General features: G+C 34.8%; 1 long non-coding RNA gene across 1 annotated transcript in view; it reads right to left on the bottom strand.

Moving 5' to 3' along the window:
• Positions 1-201: 201 nt before the first annotated feature.
• LOC130230135 (uncharacterized) overlaps positions 202-18,150 on the bottom strand; it is a 30,302-nt gene continuing 12,353 nt past the window's right edge. Inside the window, exons 2-3 of the long non-coding RNA XR_008837923.1 lie at positions 17,755-17,874; positions 202-550 (exon numbers count right to left, since the gene is read on the bottom strand). This is a non-coding gene — a long non-coding RNA (uncharacterized LOC130230135). The remainder of the gene's footprint in view (positions 551-17,754; positions 17,875-18,150) is intronic.

The following is an 18,150-nucleotide window of genomic DNA, read 5'->3' as shown; positions in this document are numbered from 1 at the left end:
TCAGAAACTGCTGATCTACTGGGATTTTCACACACAACCATCTCTAGGGTTAACAAAGTATGGTCCGAAAAAGAGAAATTATCCAGTGAGCGGCAGTTCTGTGGGCGCAAATGCCTTGTTGATGCCAGAGGTCAGAGGAGAATGGAACATTCGGTTCCAGCTGATAGAAAGGCAACAGTAACTCAAATAACCATCGTTACAACAGAGTTATGCAGAACACGTTGAACCTTGAGGCAGATGGGCTACAGCAGGAAAGGAACATAAAAGGAAACAGAGGATACAATTTCCACAGGCTCACCAAAATTGGACAATAGAAGATTGGAAAAACTTTGTCTGGTCTGATGAGTCTCGATTTCTGCTGTGACAAGCGGATGGTTGAATTTGGCATCAACAACATGAAAGCATGGATCCATCCCGCCTTGTATCAATGGTTCAGGCTGGTGTTGGTGGCGTAACGGTGTGGGGGACATTTTCTTGGCACATCCATCCCTTTATCACCACAGTGTACCCATCTTCTGATGCTACATCCAGCAGGATGAACCATGAATATCTTAATAATAGGCAGATAATAAGACAGTAGTTAATAGCAAGAATTGTGATCTAAACTAAAGTGTTACATAAAAATATAAATTCTGTTGAAATTTTGGATAAATTTGGATCTGCTAAATGAATAGATTTAAATGTAAAATTTAAAAATGAATGTGGATTAATAAATGTATTCAAGTAATCAAATCAAATCACTTTTATTGTCACATCCTCAGCAGCACACATTTACTATGATGAGTACTTTTTGTTAATTATGTCCCTAATGGAGGTTACAAACTTCAACAAACAATGTTTTTATTAAATATTACTAACTTTTATTAAATAAAGACATATGTGTAGGTATAGAGTATAGGCTGTCATATTGGGGTGATATAAACACACCCAGTCCTTTTTTTCAATTTAACATAAAAAATGGTGGACCAATTGGAGCTGTTTTCAGACCGACCGCAACTTGACGCCCACCAATATTGATTGACAGGCGCGCATTACCATATCCTCAGTTTGTCGTTTCACGTCCGCCATTTTCAGCGTGTGAGTCAAAGCGATGTCAGTAAAGGAACACCCTTGCCCTATTTTAGATGTAAGGCTCGTTGGGCTCAACACAAGATCAACATTGACCACATGATCGCTCTAATCGGAATTATTGTTTGTAACTTTATGTAGGTTTGCAAACGTGTACTTTTCATTGCGTCTACCTTAAACTTCAGCCGTTTGTATTTCTCGCGGTCACAGAAGCTCCCTGTGATCTTAACTAGGTGCAGCTGGAAAGTGCGAGCACGTTGCCTTATGTGCGCGTCTCTCCATTGGAAATAAAATAACGAACTTGCCTGCAGGTCGTACACCAGAAGCGCCATGCATTTTAGAATTCTAAACATAGGTTTCTATCAGGGTACACACAGCGGTGCTTCAAGTCGGCGGCTGTCTGTCTAGTGCGCTATCTAAATAGTTTCATTTTAAATAACATCCGAATGTGCATGTCTGGTGTGCCGTGTTACGCCGCTCCGATGCCTCAGTCAAAGCTAATTCAGTGTGCGTGGTTATTAGTTTCTGTGTACAAGCTCAGCACTTTAAACTAGCACACAGTTGGTTGTAAAACTATACAAAGACACAAATGATTTTGTACTCTGCTTGGTCTGTGTCCGAGTTGTACATGTACGGCTGAATGCTGGTCTCTCACTCATGTTGCTTTTCTCTGTCTGCCTGTCTGTTGCCAAACACAGAGCGGGGGAGCTCTTGGCTCCGCCCCCTTGTTACGTTGGGCGGGAAGTCAAAACTAATTTTCATATGAAGCAACACACCCCTAAAACAGCGAGCTGTGGATATGCCCCTGAAATAACACTTTTTAACACATTATAGTAAAAAAACCTGAACTGTGTTTTGAACTGAACCTAAACTGGCACACTCAGAAGAACCATAATATTAATATTAAATCATAAAAAATGGGTAAACTATGTGCCTTTTAAACAAAATAGATGTAAAAAAATTTAACAGAGCTTAAATTTTATCAGCTTACTCTAAATGTATATGAAATATTTAGTACTTTAAGCATATTTCAAAGACATTAAAGGAAACTATGAATTTGCAAGCAACGATTCCTTGTTTTATACTTAAAGCAATCTAAAGTTCAGCTAATTGATTAATTCATTTTATATTAAACATTTAAAATTGGTTGCTTTTCCAGTACTGGGTTGCGGCTGGAAGGGCATCCGCTATGTAAAATATATGCAGGAATAGTTGGTGGATCATTCCCCTGTGGCGACCCCAGACAAAATAGGGGACTAAGCTGAAGGAAAATAAATTTTGAATTTATGAATTTGGAAATGAATTGCAATTAACAAGAACTTAAATCTGAAAACATTACATTTAATATGCACTTAAGTAAATCTCCATTTAAAATTGTTCTATTTCTGAAATAATTATGCTTTTCACAAGAACACCAAAGTCTACATTTATCCACAAAGACATGACAATTCATTGTAGTCACAATTAATTTCTGTTATTGCTGATTAAATGTCAAATAACATCCTTTATGTGTAACTATTTTTAAATGAATCATTTTATGGAAACCTAATTTTATCTCCAGAACTAATTAGACTCAATGTTCAGAAACATCCGCATACAAACTGAGACAACATGTAGAGTGTTTATTACTGTGTCCCACTGTGTGTGCTAGTTCAACTGGAGTTTTGTTGTAATTAAATTTAACAGCGTGGCACACTAAAATCTAGTAGCATGTATCCCTATACATTACAGCCAAGACAAAAACTATAGCACAGTGGTGCAACAGGCCTCTTCTCCCAGTGAAGCAGCGAGGGACTGCTTCCCTTCATCCCTGAGGGACTCGTTAAACAACAGCACCAAGGACTAATGCGTGTGTGTGTGTGTGTGTACTGTATGCCAGGTTTATGGTCTTCTGTGATTACTGCTTTCCGGTGGTTAAAGAGAGTGAACGAGGGACTAATATTTATTTACCCTGCTCTCAGTCAGGAAAGGGGCTGATCAATTAACTGTCATGTCTTGGGGGATGAGCGCTGACACAGAAGAGCTGCCAGAATATACTTTTATTAATATCAACTGATATTAATGATTGTTTATATAGAATTTTAATAAAAATGTGTATGTGCTCAGCTTAAATGAGTACACCCCTTTTGAAAATGAATGTTTTATCAATTTCAGTGAACATAACAAATAATGGTTGGTGCATTTAAACAACACAGCTTTATTAAACAGTTAAACCCATTAAAATAAGTGTTTGATCACCTAACTTCTTTAGGAATGGAAATATAATATAATATAATAAATATAATATAATATAATATAATATAAATAAATATAATATAATAATATAATATAATATAATAATATAACATAATATAATATAATACAATACAATATAATACAATCCCCAACATATTAATTTGGGTTTACTAATTTTTGGACTGGATGTTGTTTGTTAGATTAGTACCAGTTTTGGCTTTGGATATGCACAAAAATGAACAAATTTATTTTGTTCACATTTATAAATTTACATTATTTTATATTTAACTAAACCAATGTAACAATCCTAGTGCTATTAATTACAAGAAATTGTTTTTAGAGATGCATAGAGTGCGCACATAGTTTTATTGGGACAGAAGCTACATCCAAGCCTTAAATTACCAAGTGCTTTGCAAGCTTTAAAGATCATGGTGTAGCACGAAATTTTATTAACTATCATTTCAAATATTAGAATATTTTCAAAACATTTAAAATCTAGCATGATAACTGATTATTGATATATTTAAAATAAATAAAATAAATTAAAAATAGTTTATCATTTTTTATAAATATAATTAATGCTGAAGGAATATGGAACATAATTTTGATTGTATTTTGACATTCTCTTTTTACAGAAGCAGACCTATTTTACTTACATGTAATATACTGGAAATTAAATTACTTTTGAAAAATGTATTTATTGCAGACACTAAAATAATAATATGAGAAATATTGTCATTGACATAACTCGAAATTGAGGTGATTGATTGATTGATTGAAATGAATCAGCAAACTAAGAGTAATACAAATATAATGATGAATATTATTTATTTACAATAAATGCTGTCCTTTTGAAATGTATAATATATCATTAATTACAGTAAAAATTGCGGATGAAAGAAACTTTCAGTCAGCAGTAATTATTGGTATGGAGAACATTCATTCATTTATTTTCCTTCAGTTTGGTCCTAATTATCAGGGGTCCCCACAGTAGAGTGAACCGCCAACTATGCCAGCATATGTTTTACGCAGCTTCCAGCCACAATCTACTGAGAAACTGCTTAGTTAACATTTTAGTTTTATCATATTTTGTGTATTAGTTTATTTTGTGTATTGTGTAATGCATTATATGTAATGTTATATAATATATACTGTTGAAGTCAGAATTATTAGCCACCCTTTGAATTTTTCTCTTTTTTAAATATTTCCCAAATTATGTTTAACAGAGCAAGGAAGGAAATTTTTACAGTATGTCTGATAATATTTTTTCTTCTGGAGAAAGTCTTGTTTTATTTTGGCTAGAATAAAAGCATTTTTTTAAATACTTTTCAAGGTCAAAATTATTGGCCCCATTAAGCTATATATTTTTCGATAGTCTACAGAACAAACCATCGTTAACAATAAATTGCCTAATTACCCTAACCTGCCTAATTAACGTAATTAACCTAGTTAAGCCTTTAAATGTCACTTTAAGCTGTATAGAAGTGTCTTGAAAAATATAAATCTCAAATATTATGTACTGTTATCATGGCAAAGATAAAATAAATCAGTCATTAGTTATTAAAACTATTATGCTTAGAAATGTGTTGAAAAAAAGTCTTCTCTCTGTTAAACAGAAAAAATTACTTTTTACATTAAAACTTCTTTTAGAAGCATAAAAAACTAAAGCACCAACACCAAACAGTAGTAAATTCTGTATATCTATCTTGTTCTCTATTATCCAAAAAAAGTATACTGTAATGTTTGCTCATAATTATTAAGATTACTTTTAGATTATTGCTTTAAATGTGTCATTAAAATATTGTTTATACAGTAGAGGCTCTCTCTCGGGTAAGTGCTGCAATTTGGCCGCAGACTCTGGAAGATTATCAGAATGGGCTCTTTTAATAACGGAGAGAATCAATCTGTTTTAGTGTAATGATTAATTTTAGGGCAGAAATAGTTCAACGGCTAAATAAGAGTTAGACAGAGGGTTGCTAATTGGCAGTGTCTCAATTCGCTCTGTTTTCTCTGTACTGTAAGTATTCTGGTTTCTGTCTCTCTCACCTCAGCTTTCCCAGAGGAGGATTTTCTGGGAGCGAGTTGCATGTCTTTCACCCATAAACGGACGGCTACAAAGATGCTGTCTCAGCATGGGCTGCCCCACAGCAAAAATCAAAATATCAATAACCTCTTATAGCATTAAGGAAAATGCCTAAATCTTACGTGCTCTTTTTTCCCCTCCTCTGTCTTTTTGCCAATATCACTCAACCACTTACACTTGGCACGAGCCCCGCTGGAGATTTTACGTACACATTAGACAGTCTCTCCTTTCTCTCTCTCTCCCTTTCTTTGCAGGTACATATATTTAAACGTGTGGCTGGATGAGCTCTGATATTGTAGTTTTTGTCTAACAGAGGAAATAAAAACATATCTCTGTCTTCAAAATATTGTTCACCACAGAAAAGCCTTTAAAAGAATGTTTGGGTTTATATCTCAAAGACCTGGGTTTGGTTTTAAAATGACTACAAATTTATATATGCAGCTGCACAATTTATTTAGAAATAAAGTAAACAGATAAATAATTGAAGCTAAATGAATAAAGCTGAAATGTTCACTCAAAATTACTGGTAAATACTATATTAAAACCTCAAAACGGTGCTTTAAAATGTTATAGTTGTTAATGTTCCTACAGAAATCTCAAATCCTTGTTTTACAATACAATAATAGCCTAGACAGATAAATCTCAGTAGCTAAACAACTGTTCATGCTTAAAAATATGTTTGTTTACAACTGTATGAACTGGAGTTTGTCATGTTTAGGCTTAAATGTTAAACAGATTCTTCTGAATTTGCTTTTAAAGATTTATCTACATCCTGCTTATGAGCAATTAATAGGTTTTGTAAATAAAGTGAATGTAAACAAAACTATACTTCTCCTAGTTGATTCTTGCTGCTTCAGCTGACTTTTTTCTGCAATGGCGCCTGTCATTTCAGAGAATAGTGCAATAGAGAATGTATAGAGACTCTGCGGTATCGCATGCTGGAGAATTTCCCAGCTAACTGTTAATGTGATTTAAAAGGGAAATAAATACTTTCATTTACAAATGAAAATATGAAACGCAATGCTTATGTTACATTCAATAATAAGCATGATGTAGTACAAATCACTGCACCTGTGTCCTAGAAAAATGTGATTATTGAGTCTTCTGAAATGTCCAGTGATGGGTTGCGGCTGGAAGGGTATCCGCTGCGTAAAACATATGCTAGATAAGTTGGCGGTTCATTCCGCTGTGGCGACCTCAGATTAATAAAGGGACTAAGCCGAAAAGAAGTCTTTGAAAAAAGGAATAGTTGACACCAACAGATTAAAATTTGCTCTACAGATAACAGACTCAAAGATATCATCAGGGGCAAAGGATATTAATTTTACTTTGCCTATTAATGGTTTATGAATTTTAAACATATCAGTATGATCAAGAACAATGCTTTCAGCTAAATATTATGTTATCTATGGAAGGCCTGATGGTGAGTAAATTACCAGCAAATGTAAATTACTGGATGAACTGTCCTATAACCAACGTTGTTATTACTGTACATTTTGATCATTAAGTCCATAATTTTTATGAATTTTTTAATAATATGTAAGGAGCAATGTACATTCATTCTTTTTCAGCTTAGTCTCTTTATTAATCTGGGGTCACCACAGCAGAATGAACCGCCAACTATACCGGCATATTTTTTACACAGCGGATGCCCTTCCAGCTGCAACCCAGTACTAGAAAAGACCCCTTCACTTTCATATTTACACACACATACACTATGGACAATTTAGTTTATTCAACTCACTTATAGTGCATCTCCTTGATAGTGGGGGAAACTGGAGTACACGGAGGAAACCCATGCGAACACGGGGGGAACATAGAAATGCTTAGTGGTCCAGCAGGGACTCGAACCAGCAACCTTCTTGCTGTTAGGCGACCGTGCTGCCCCCAATATGTATTCAGTCAGATGTTAATGCAGAATAACGACTGACAGTCTTACCAGGCTCTTATAAGAATGAAGGGATTTATTCTGTGAAAACAACCAGCTGAATGTGCAGTATCTCACTCATTACATGGCTACTTTCCCCAAAACTAAACAACTGGACACAAAACATTGATCTGATCTGTATATTTTACTTGACTATATTTGACTTTTTAATTAAACAAAGCATGCAAAAAGAAAACTGATCTATAACAAATGGCTGGATTCAGCCTACACTATTCCGCTTATATTATTCAGTCACAAGATGGTGGCAAACAGTTAAAAACGGCAGAGTGACAGATACTGTATGCATATGTTATGAATATTCACTAACGATCAAGATGATTTGAAATACCCAGATGGACCTGTGTCAATTTAATAGGTTGTTATCTGTGAATAACATACCTTGATCAGAATCAGATATCCACATATCAGTGTAGTAAGCAGTAATAAATCGCTAACAGTAAAATAAAATCATTCATTGAGAAAGTAATTTTTCATCAGTAATGTTGACCTAAAGAAAAAGGCAACTGTGATCTAAGAAAACTGAGAGAACCAACAAAGAGGAAGAGAAGGATACCCGGGGTGAATGGTGGTAAAGCTGAATGATTGCTTGGTGAGAATTATTATTGATGATTCAGGCAATGTGAATTATTAACGAGAGAGGAAAAGCATCTCTGAATGTGTCTTTGACATTGGATACTGACAGAGATCGATGCTGGGGCCAGGAGAGAGAGCAGAGGAGAGGATGGACAGAACAAAAGTGCTGGGTAAATCCTGAGCCTTGACATAAGAACTGCTGCAAATGAGTCAGATATTATAGATATAATGTTCAATCAACTTTGTAAATTTTGTTTGAGCTGAAAAATTTCTACTGAAAACAAAAATGCTGTCATTTACTCACCCTTATGTTGTTCAAAACTTGTGTGACTTCTTTTCATCTGTGAATAGACAGGGAGAAACTGCTGGAGTGGAAAAATTCTATCACAAAAGTAGTGCGATAATAGCACCTGCAGGCCTATCAGTAATATACAGTAGTATAATTCTAAGTAAGGGATAATGCACATTTACTTAGTTGTTAAGGGATAAAGTTCCAGGCGGTTGTTATCTGCTTGTGTTGGGCTGCCAGTAAGCCTGTCAGGTTTTATACTGATGACTTCAACCTGGATGTACTTATCCTGCTAAATTGCCTTTTTATTAAATACCAAGGTGGCAGCAACTAAAATGGCTGAATGGAGAAATACTAACCCACGTACACACACACGTCACAACAAGGCACAAAAAGGAAAAACAAAAGCGTGATTGTCCCACACATAAATATTCATAGCGTTTCATATTCATAAAGTATTCATAGCGCTTTTCACATTGTCAATTTGGGGTATTGTGTAGAATTTTGAGAAAATAAATGAATTTAATCCATTTTGGAATAAGGCTGTAACATAAAATAATGTGAAAAAAGTAAAGCTCTATGAATACTTTCTTTCTCTCTCTCTCTCTCTGTAATCTGTGTATATATATACACACACACACACACACACACACACACACACACACACACACATACAACCACAGTTGAAGTCAGAATTATTAGAAGTTTATAATTTTTAAACAGCATTTTAAGAATATATATATATATATATATAATATTATATATATATTATATATATATATACAATATATATTGGTATGTATGTGTGTATATATATATATATATTAATATATATATATTATATATATTATATATATATATATATATACACATACATACACATATATAATATACACATATATATATATTATATATAATATATATTATATATATATATATATATACACACATACATACATATACTATACACACATATATATAATATATATATACATACACACATACATACATATATATATATATATATATATATGTATATATGTATATATATATATATATATATATATATATATATATATATATATATATATATATATATTATATATATAATATATATATACACACATACATATACATACATAATATATATATATATATATATATATATATATATATATATATATAATCACTTTTTTATTGCTTTCTGTGCGGTCCAGTATAAATGAATGCAGTTCAGCACAGTAATCCCCCGTATCTATTTGAGCTCATCTTTGTTTCTACATGTGTATCTATGGTTTTGTTGTCCAGGTGCACATCTGTCCTCAGGGTCAGAGGGTCAAAGTGAAGGGACAGATCCTCTGGGACAGTCTGCCACGGTCATTCAGCTATCCTGCCTCTTTTTCCATCCTTTCCCTCTCTTTTCCGTCCACTCCATCCCCCGCCTGAGGACTGCTGTCATCCAGCGTGACACTAAGAGGGGACAGGGATCGCTTCCAATCACCCTCCATCAGCTTTTATTGCCATGATGACAGGCCGACAGGCTGATGGCGGTAAGCTGTCACCTCAGATTATCTGCACGCTGGAAACTGATGCTCTTCTAATGTCCAGAGAACATTAGAAATCCCAAATATACGTGTTCTCTCAATGTTCCTGCAAGCCACTGACTAGACAGGAGCGATGTTCAGAAGTAGAGCTTTTTAAGAATTTACTATTTACTTCTAGCTTCTAGAATTTCACTTCTAGCTTTTACACACACAAGCACATATCAAAAGTAAGAACTTTGAAGTGGTCTTTTAGTATACACTAAACACGTCTTATGTTTACAGTACTTTGTTTTTTATTTCCATTACAAAATATATCTGCATAAAATGGGATTAAAGGAAATTATGTTTATGTCAGTTCCTGTCTTTGTTCCCATTATTGGTTTGTTTATATGGTTATGTATTACTCCTTTGATTATGTTCACCTGTGTCTTGTTTATTTACTATAGTTAATGCCCTTAGTCCCTTTAACTTATCCACTAAAAAAAAAAGAGCAGCACAGACATTCTGCTTAACTTTTTTTTTCTCCACACAAGACAGAAGGTCATGTATGTTTGCAATAACATCATGAATCCATGTTGACAGAATTTTCATTTTTGGCTGAACTATCTCTTAAAGTGTCCGTTCGCATTGAGCGGAGTGGGGGTTAAAGCCTGCCTTCATACCAAATATGATCCACTGAGTGGCTGTATGAAAACCATAAAAGAGGCTTTCTGCTGTTAATGTGTCTTTACTGACATGGTCATAAAAATGGACCAGTGACATGTTAGGGTTCGACATCCTCCAATAACGTGCACACACACAACCCCATTGCACGGTGCATGCAGGGCAGGAGGGTTAATAGTCTGTCTTTCTTTACAGCACATTACTGGCTGGACACTCTGTTAGCAGTGATGTGGAGGTCAATCGTACTTGTCCCCTCACATTACAGCCACAGGGTGACAGAGAGAGACAAACACACTCTCACACTATTAGAGAGGAACAGCCTGGCCTGTGTCTCCTCCTGATGGGGGAATCACTCACAAGCAATCAGGGGAAACCCTCACCAGTGATTCAGTCATGGGCCTTACGGCATGTGTGTGCGCTGGATTAGAAATCACACTGAGAGAGACTGAATTCACAAGATACTGATGACACTGATAGTTATTTGCCTATTTGTAGTAGTATATAATAATAACAATAATAATAATAAGTATCTAAATATTATATAACAATAATAATATAATTGTATATAAAAATGTAAGAAATAAATTAAATAAAAATGATGAGGATGATTATGATGATGATATAATAATATCTAATATTTATAATATAAATATAACAATAATATAATTGCGTAATAAAAACTAGAAACAAAAAATAAATATGATGATGATGATGATAATAATATCTAAATATTTTATAATATAATATACAAAATAATTTGCATAATAAAAAAGTATAGAACAAAAATAAATCAAATGATGATGATGATAATAATAATCAATAAGTATCTAAATATTAATATAAATATAAAATAATTTGAATTATTAAAAAAAGTATAGAAATAAAAAAATTAAATTGTGATAATAATAACAATAATATATATTAATATAATAATAAAAGTATATATTATATAATATAAATATAACAATAATAATATAATTACGTAATAAAAATGTATAGAAATAAAATAAAATGATGATGATGATAATAATAATAATAATAATAAGCGACGCAGTGGCACAGTGGGTAGTGATCTCACCTCACAGCAAGAATGTTGCTAGTTCGAGCCTAGGCTGGGTCAGTTGGCATTTCAGTGTGGAGTTTGCATGTTCTCCCTGTGTTCGCATGGGTTTCCTCCGGGTGCTCTGGTTTCCCCCACAGACATGTGGTACAGGTGAATTGGGGTAAGCTAAATTGTCCATATGTATGTGAATGCGAATGTATGGGTGTTTCCCAGTGATGGGTTACAGCTGGAAGGGGATCTGCTGCGTAAAACATATGTTGGAAAGTTGGTGGTTCATTCCGCTGTGGCGACCCCAGATTAACAAAGGGACTGAGGCGAAAAGAAAATGAATGATGAATGATATAATAATATAATAATAATAATAATGATGATTAGTATCTAAATATTATCTAACATAAATATAGCAATAATATAATTACATAATAAACATAGAAATAAAATAAAAATGATGATGTCTATGATGATAATATAATAATATTAAATAACAGAAATAAAAAAATAATGAACATAAGAAAGCAGTGGTCATTGACAAACAAACCTGCAAAACTTGAATGTTATAGTGTCAATAAAAAATATAAACCTTTCAAAGCCTGAATAGTTTGATGCAGTTCGATATTTAACTACAGTAAATAAAACTAAAAGAAAAAAAAAATTATTAAAAGAAACAGCAGCCATTGGTTGTAAACATGGAAAAGCTTAAGTTCAACAAGAAAGTACAAGAAAAGAAACTAAGTACAGACATAATGCACAGGCAAAAGCATCTCACAAACTACAAAGAAAACTGAAAAAACAGCAGAGTCGATTCAGTGTAAGTGTCTGCTTTGACCCCCTGACCAACTTTCAGGTGTCAATCCAAAACAGCTTTGAGTGTGTCCTAAATAGAGGTCTATCTCTCTTAGCCTCTACACCCAGGAGACCATGATCATCAAACAGAGAGGAACAGTCTGACAGCATGGGGGACAGGTGGACTTCATCTGTCCATTGATGCTAACAGAAGTGACATTGTCAGGCATTGTGAAAGCACTGTTAAGTGTATGTATCTATTTACATACATAATACAGGCAATATATGTCTGACTTTATATGACAAATATATAGGGTCCTCCAATAATATTGGTCCTTGGTAAATATGAGCAAAAAAGGCTGTAGGGGAAAAGACTTTATTGAATAATCGTTTGATCTTTTGCTCAAGTTATTAAAACTAACAAAACTATACTGCCATTGAGAACAAAAATTAAAAACAGATCTGTTTTAAAAACAAAAAACGTAATCCTATGAATTCATATGGGGTGGCACGATGACAGAGTGGTTAGCACTGTCACCTCACAGCAAGAAAGTCGCTGATTCGAGACCTGGCTGGGACAGTTGGCATTTCTGTGTGGAGTTTGCATGTTCTCCCCATGTCCGTGTGGGTTTCCTCAAGGTGCTCCGGTTTCCCCCACAGTCCAAAGACATGCGCTATAGGCGAATTTGATAAACTAAATTGGCCTTAGTGTGTGTGAGAATGAAGTGTGTATGAATATTTCCCATGCAGTACTGGGTTACCGCTGTGTAAAACATATGCTGGATACGTTGGCGGTTCATTCTGCTGTGGCAACCTCTAATGAATAAAGGCACTACGCTGAAGGAAAATGAATGAATGAATGAATGAATGAATGAATTCATACGACCAAACATATTTCTCTAGCTTTCCCCACAGGACTTAAACATTTTCAGTATACCTGGTTTCTAGTGTTCAACCATGAATATGAATACGAGGCAAAACTCCCTCATCATTCATAAATGCTCCAAGAACAAAATGTGTAAACCATTATCACCATTAGAACAATATTTAAAGTGGTCCTATTATGCTTTTTCACTTTTTGAATTTTAATCAGGTGTACAGTTTATGTTTGCATAAAAACAAAACTACAAACTTACAAATCCACTCTGAAGGGAGATGTTTTTTGCTTTTATCCCTTTTCAAGAGCTACAACGGATGCCTTGTTTGAATTACACCCCGGTAGCAAAGAATTCTGGCAAAGTTTTGGCATAAAGCTAGCACAGCAGGCATTCAGTCGTCACTGGAATACAGCATGCGGGCCAAACATGGCCAGGGTTTGGATAAGGTGGCACAGTCTTTGGGCGGGATGTCAGATGTACAGTTGAAGTCAGAATTATTAGCCACCCTTTGAATTTTTTAATATCTCCCAAATGATGTTTAACAGAGCAAGGAAAATTTTTCTTCTGGAGAAGTCTTGTTTTATTTTGGCTAGAATAAAAGCAGTTTTTAAGTCTAAGTTTTTAAAAGTCATTTTAAGGTAAAAATTATTAGCCCCTTTAAGCTATTTATATTTTTTACATAGTCAACAGAACAAACCATCATTATACAATAACTTGCCTAATTACCCTAACCTGCCTAGTTCACATAATTAACCTAGTTAAACCTTTAAATGTTGCTTTAAGCAGTATAGAAGTGTCTTGAAAAATATCTAGTCAAATATTATTTACTGTCATCAGGGCAAAGATAAAATAAATCAGTTATTAGAAATGAGTTATTAAAACTATTATGTTTAGTAATGTGTTGAAAGAATCTTCTCTACAGGGGGCTAATTCTCACTTCAACTGTAGTGTTTGGATCAAATGTTAAAAATTGATATGTGGGCCCACACAAGTTTGGCTTATTTTGACCAACATTTAAATACATTTAAATTATTTTTGAGTAAAGAAAAAAATTCTACCATCTGGTCACTTTAAGAAAAAGCATGCCTCAAAGCATGGCCAGAGCTGGGCCAGAGAAATATTTCTATGTGGGTTGTGTTGTTTATGGACAGTGATGTTTTCTGGGGTGTTCTGTGATGTCACAAAGGAGCCCGTTGAAAGATTATTAATATAAATCCTAAAACAATTTAGGAATATGTTTTTATAAATTACTGACAGTACAATAATGAATCTCAAATATGATTCAGCCAAAAAAAGACAAATTAATAAATAAATAACATTACCACTCTGATATGTCTATCAATATTTTTGCATTCAAAGGTTCTTTGTTATCCTTTTGATCAATACTATCAGGGTCTGGCTCAAATTGATATGGCAATATTGACGCTATCTTTAACTATCCAGAGGAGACAGAAATAAAAGTTGAAGGTTTATTGCATGTGTTTTCTTCACACAAAGTAATTTAACTTGAATTCAGTTATTATTTGACTCCATTTTAATATGACCTGAAATTTTGGATTGAATGCCAATCGATTGTTGGTTATCTACTAAATTTCATTATCCTCATTAACTCTTTTCATTGATTTAACGCCGACACGCATACATGGTGTCCACAGTCACACCAATTTAGATTTTTAGAGAGAACAAATATTTTTGATGGCTGTCCCATACTTGCTCAGTTCAAAAATACATTTAGTTAGTCCCCATAAGCTGTTTGTCAATCACAACACACTGGAACAGCTAACCAATCACAACACATTTTGTATTTCAGAAGAGAGAGCTTCATCAAACAATTAATGGAGCTCTTTGTGCCAGGCTGGGGAGAAAGGCATTGTAATAATGTAAATTATGTGAAAAGTAATGCATTTTTGAACCACCAAGCATGTGAATGTTCTAATACGCCCCAAACAAAACCAACAACTTTGTAAAAGAGCACAATAGGACCCCTTTAAGAAATTGTGATGGCTAAAAATTTGTTTGGTCTCAGAAAAAACTTGTTCTCATACAAAAAGATACTCAACAGACGTTAAAAATAAATTAATTGATTAATTAAAATAAACAAAGGCTTTTTTCTCAGTCTTATCTGCTCATATTTACCAAGGATGCCAATATTTGTGCAGGGCACTATAGAAAAGAAAATGGGGTGAACATAAAAAGAGAAAGAGAAAGTGTAATCTTTTCAATTTCCTGATGCACCCCATTCTCCTGCCGTTGTCCCCATTCACACTGACCTCTGTTTGATTAGAAATCCCTCGTTAAGACTCTGATGGATTGTTCCTCGTTTGGAGGCACTTTGCATATGCACCATTTGGCCTGTTTATGATGCATAAAGGCGGGGTCTTCCATCAAGCCCCGCCCCTCAACCATAAAGCCAAGGTTAATCCGTATCCTCCATCCATCTCAGCGTGCCATTGGAGTGCTCCATTACATTGGACATGGGGAGTGGGATGCTAGGCAAGCGTCGCTCCATTGTCTCCCAAAGCACCCATAAAGGGCATTTAAGGAGCTTGAGTGGTCACATCTCACACTGTAAGTTCAGCAGCACAGACTACAGAGTCTGTAGAGAAATACAGGCACATGCTCATGGATTGACAATAGCAATTGGCATCTTCTGAGTCAAAAGTTAGGATAGTCACTTTTGTTCTTGGAAATGATGTAAATCATTGTGTTCGCAAGTTTTAACACAAGAACAAACACAGGCTTTTGCCATTATTTTCTGGCAACTACAACGTGCATTCACAATTGAACTTTAAATTAATTTAAAGAAGCCTATTCTTAAGGAGCAGTGTTTCTGGTGGTAGTAGTGGTATTTATCTATTTTTTTTAAATATATATTTTAGTTCAGAAGAGTCTATGATCTTTCAGGTATAGAACATAAGGTCAATACGTTTTGAAGACACAAACAAAAGTGTAATATAATCACGAAATTATTGTGGAAAAAACGTTTTGTTTCTTTTGTACTGTATCACTATGCAGAACAAAACTTATTGTTACAATAAAATTTTTTTTTTACATTTTACAAGTTTAACATAATATTTCCATATATGAAACAAAGCTTTGAACAGTGGTGTTATTCATTGATTTAGTAGTAAAAATTAGTTACTATTTAAACATTTATTATTATTAAATAACTATTATTTTAATACATAAAATATTAGGTATATTAGGTATAATAATAATAATAATAATAATAATAATATAATAATATAATAATAATAAAAAATCAGCCAATCAATACAAAAACTTTCAGTTCAAAACTAAGGTCTGCTATTATAAGTGTAACGGAGGCCAGCTAGTGGAGTGTTATGCAGGTAAACCTCACTAGCAACAGACGATAGAGGTCATGGTCTTTAGCCTCCTTGTTAGAGCAACTGACTCCCATACAAAAGCCGCCTTTCCACTGCATACGACAAATGACAAGCGACAGACCGGAAGTCATTCATTTCCAATGGAGAGTAGTACGGGCGCGTGGAGATCCGATCATTTACGTTGAAATATTTGAACTCCTGGAACTAGACCGTATGCGACCAGCCAACCAGATGTGATACATTCCAGTGTTATCCAGCACATGTTTTACGCAGCGGATGCACTTCCAGCCACAACTCATCTCTGGGAAACATCCAAACACACCCACGCGCACACAACACACTACGGACAATTTAGCATACCCAATTCACCTGTACTGCATGTCTTTGGACTGGGGGAAACCGGAGCACCCGGAGGAAACCCCCCGAACATGCAAACTCCACACAGAAACGCCAACTGACCCAGCCGAGGCTCGAACCAGCGTCCTTCTTGCTGTGAGGTGACAGCACTACCAAATACGCAAATTCCTACATAAATTACGTAGACTGCAACACGCAAACAATGCAGAGCGTGCCCGATTGGAAGTGGTGTGCCTGAGCACGGTTCACTCGAAACTGAAGACGAGACGTGACTTTTAAGGGCCTGTTTCATATAAATTCATTAATCATTCTTACTGTTTAATGAATGCAAACTGTCGTAGATATTAAAGATGGAAACCGCTCACTGCACCACAGCTGCACCTTCCGCAAACCTTCTAATTCCGGCATTATGAGGATTTTATGATTGTTTATGAGCGTCAAAAGTGGCTGATCTGTTCGGCGAAATATTTGACTGCATATCACTGCATCCTAAACCACTAAAATATAACGGTATAAAGAAATCTTGACTGTGCTGCTCGAGAGCGCATCTTAAACTGAACAGCGCATCAATGACGCAAGCGTGCTCATTTTTCAATAAATTTGTTTGTGTTGGTTTTAAAATTTGTCCATATGAGCTGCTTTGCCGCTAAAATCACCAGCCCAGCTAACATTCTTGGTTTGACAATCTGGCCCAACTAAATTTGTAATTGAATACCCCTGCCATAAGTTATCTTTTCAAATCTACAATCCACCCAAAAATAGGCAAAATAAAACTGCATCTATTTCTGATTATTGATTAATATTGATTATTAATGAAGCAGACCTACAATCATGTGGCCAAAGTATGTTATTTTTATTTTTAGCATGATACAGAAACTTTTCAGTTCTTCCATATACCCTCTTCATCTCTCTCTCTCTCTTACCTCTGTATCGACTAGCCATCAAATCTGCCATCCTCACAGCAGGCCATTTCTCCTTGTCTCAGCAGTCTCCACCTCCCCCTCCATTACAGCTCATAATCTCATCTGAAAAGGCAAATGACCCTATGAGAAAGAGAGAGCAAGAGAGAGAGATGGTTGTGAACAGAAGCATGTATAGAAAGACTAGTGTACAAAAGGAGAGGTAAGGAGCAGATTTTCTGTTTGCCTGGTTGAGGAAAGGCGAGCAGATGAGAAAAGGAGAGTGAAGAATTAGGATGGGGCAAGGAAATTGACCATGATATTATGTAGTAAATGCATTATTTTGGAAACCACACATAACACTTTTATGCACTGAGCGATGAGCAGATATGTGACCTCATATAACCCTATTTCATGACT

This window comes from Danio aesculapii, chromosome 6 (genome assembly GCF_903798145.1).
Source record: "Danio aesculapii chromosome 6, fDanAes4.1, whole genome shotgun sequence".
Lineage (NCBI taxonomy): Eukaryota > Metazoa > Chordata > Actinopteri > Cypriniformes > Danionidae > Danio > Danio aesculapii.
The sequence above is the reverse complement of the archived record's forward strand: the minus strand, read 5'-3'. Positions and strand labels throughout refer to the sequence as shown.